The sequence below is a fragment of the Papio anubis genome, unplaced genomic scaffold (genome assembly GCF_008728515.1).
Source record: "Papio anubis isolate 15944 unplaced genomic scaffold, Panubis1.0 scaffold3545, whole genome shotgun sequence".
Classification (NCBI taxonomy): Eukaryota; Metazoa; Chordata; class Mammalia; order Primates; family Cercopithecidae; genus Papio; species Papio anubis.
This window is the reverse complement of record NW_022163689.1, coordinates 1-2,733: the sequence shown is the minus strand read 5'-3', so window position 1 is coordinate 2,733 and position 2,733 is coordinate 1. Positions and strand designations below refer to the sequence as shown.

Genomic DNA, 2,733 nt, shown 5'->3' with positions numbered 1-2,733 from the left:
ATTAAGTGCACTCCAATTTATTCATCCATTCTTTCATTAAAAAAAAACACTTTCTGGGCATTTCCTAAATCCACAGCACTATCCTATGCAAAAAAGGGGAATGAAGGAGCAAAAGACATAATCTCTTTCCTCTACACACTCACAGTCCAGCTAAGCCTATTACATGATATTCTGCATTTTGAGTAGGAACTATGCCACTCCACGTTAAAGATGCCAAATATTCACTTTATTCCAGATGGCTTCCCTGTTATGTTGTCATGAGGCATGTGGCACAAGCGTCATCGTAGGGGTACCTCCTGATTCCCAGAACCTCTCAATAAACCCTATGCTGCTACTGACTGGACGCACCTGGAAGGGGGCTGTTTATGGTGGTATGTAGCTGGGCTCAAGTGCCAAATTCTCATTAACATCAATATATCTCCACTTCTACAACTGACAAGTCAAGGTTTTGAAAACAAATCAAAAATAAATTAAAATTCCTTTTCTATCTACAGTCTCCAAATCAACTAGATATGGAACTAATGCAGACAGAAGGTCCCAATATAAACTCTTCTGTTGTCACCATAACCCAGGATCTTTCATCTCCATCTGTTTTTGTACTTGTGACTGTGTAAGAAGGCATGGACATTTTTAGTAGAACATGGAAATCTACCACAATATTTCATATCTATGCCCAAATTTAGACAACTGATAAATTTGCTCCTCTACTTTGGGCATAAATATCTATACTATTATTTCTATGTGAGAGACAAAAGAACTAAGAAACTTTGTTTATCTGTGTGTTTTTTTTTTTAAGTCAAGGCACCATAAAAGCATATTGAAGTACTCTATCTCTTCTTATCCTCAGTTATAGCAGTCTGGAATGAAGCACCTTTTCTAAATTTTCATTTATTTGGAAAATCTCTTCAATTCTTCTACTGACCCTGGTCAAATCCAACAATGATACTGTCTTCTTTTCAGGCTTTAAGAGTAAAGAAGATATCCCAAAACTTGTGGCTGATTTTATGGCTAAGAAGTTTTCACTGGATGCTTTAATAACCCATGTTTTACCTTTTGAAAAAATAAATGAAGGCTTTGACCTGCTTCGCTCTGGGAAAAGGTAGAGTTTAAGTTAGTTTTCTGTTTTGCTTTTTTTTTCTACCACAGGGGATTGTCTAGCAGAGAATGAAAAAGGTGGAAGGATGAGAAAAAATAGAGTCTCTTGGTTTCCCATTACCTGTTTAGTCTTTGCATGCAGCGCTTGTAGGATCATACTGTGAAACCTAAAACCAGTTGCTTTGCATTTCCTATTCTGCTGAAGTCAAATTATGTTGATTACTGCAAATCTGAATGATCTGAGCCACTCAGCCTTCCTTAAAAGAGAACACTCACATTTGCCAAAAAAAAACAAAAAAACAAAAAAAACCCACAAAAAAGCAAGTCTATTTAAACAACCATAATTATAACATGGTGACTTTGAATCCTCTTCCTTCTACCTACATAAAGCTGACACTAAGTGTCTGCATATTTAAATAATTTTCAGGACATCCTCAACATTTTCATTGCAAGAGTAGGTGGAACTACATTGGGATTGTTTTCTAGGTAGATAATACTAGTTTTTCTCTTTTTCTTTTGTAGTTTAAGAAAACTTTTTTACCAATATAAGTTATCATAAAAGAGAAGAGTACTAAGCACTATTTTAAATGTTTGTCGTACATTTTCTCCGAAGCTTAGAAAAATAAGCCAATTCTGTTTCCTATCTCTAACATCTAACAGTTACAACCAGCTAATAAAATGCATTTTGTCACCTGCATTTACATGAGGCACAACTGGAAACAGGCAGTTATATCTAACCTTTGTCTTCTAGTCCAGAGTCTGAGATTTTTCTGCTATCCCACACTTATTTTCATGAGATTTTCAACTTTAAATAGTATTTCTTTGGCATTCACATAATCATTATACTAGATACTTTGACAACATTCTTGAGGAAGGAAAGAAACTAGCACTCACAGACGACCAGCTGTTCTACTAAGTATCTTACCTGCATTATCTCATGTGATTCCCAAACGATGCTCCTTGTCAGTCTCTATCTCACTATCTTAGAGAAGAGAAACTGAGACACGGAGAAGACATGACTTTGCCAAAATCATCAAGTGGTAAGAAGGAGAGCCAGGATTCAAAAGTAGGTCTTGTTATTAGCAAATCTATTCACTTTCTACTGCCCCTCAAGAGTGCGTGTACATATGGAAAACAGTAGTCATCAAAGGTGAGTTATCATTGTCATTATTATTACCATTGACATCATCATTGGGATCATCATCATAAGATTGAAAAGATGATGGTAAATATAGAGATGAACAAAACTAGAGGACAGTGTTGAGCAACATAAGAAGTCATGAGGCATGCCTAAATTCATTTTATGAGAATGTCATATAGTAATATGCATATGTAAATATAATTAATCCTATCAATAAGCAAAGATTTAAAATTGTAATATTGGGGGGCGGAGCAAGATGGCCGAATAGGAACAGCTCCAGTCTCCAACTCCCGGTGCGAGCAACACAGAAGACCGGTGATTTCTGCATTTTCAACTGAGGTACTGGGTTCATCTCACTGGGGAGTGCCGGACGATCGGTGCTGGTCAGCTGCTGCAGCCCGACCAGCGAGAGCTGAAGCAGGGCGAGGCATTGCCTCACCTGGGAAGCGCAAGGGGGAAGGGAATCCCTTTTCCTAGCCAGGGGAACTGAGACACAC

General features: G+C 37.5%; 1 long non-coding RNA gene across 1 annotated transcript; it reads left to right on the top strand.

Annotated features, from left to right (window-relative positions):
• Positions 1 to 107: 107 nt before the first annotated feature.
• Positions 108 to 1,098, top strand: LOC116273093. Its single transcript, XR_004181575.1, has 2 exons — positions 108 to 371; positions 961 to 1,098. It is a non-coding gene; the product is annotated as an uncharacterized LOC116273093 (long non-coding RNA).
• The last annotated feature ends 1,635 nt before the right edge of the window (positions 1,099 to 2,733 follow it).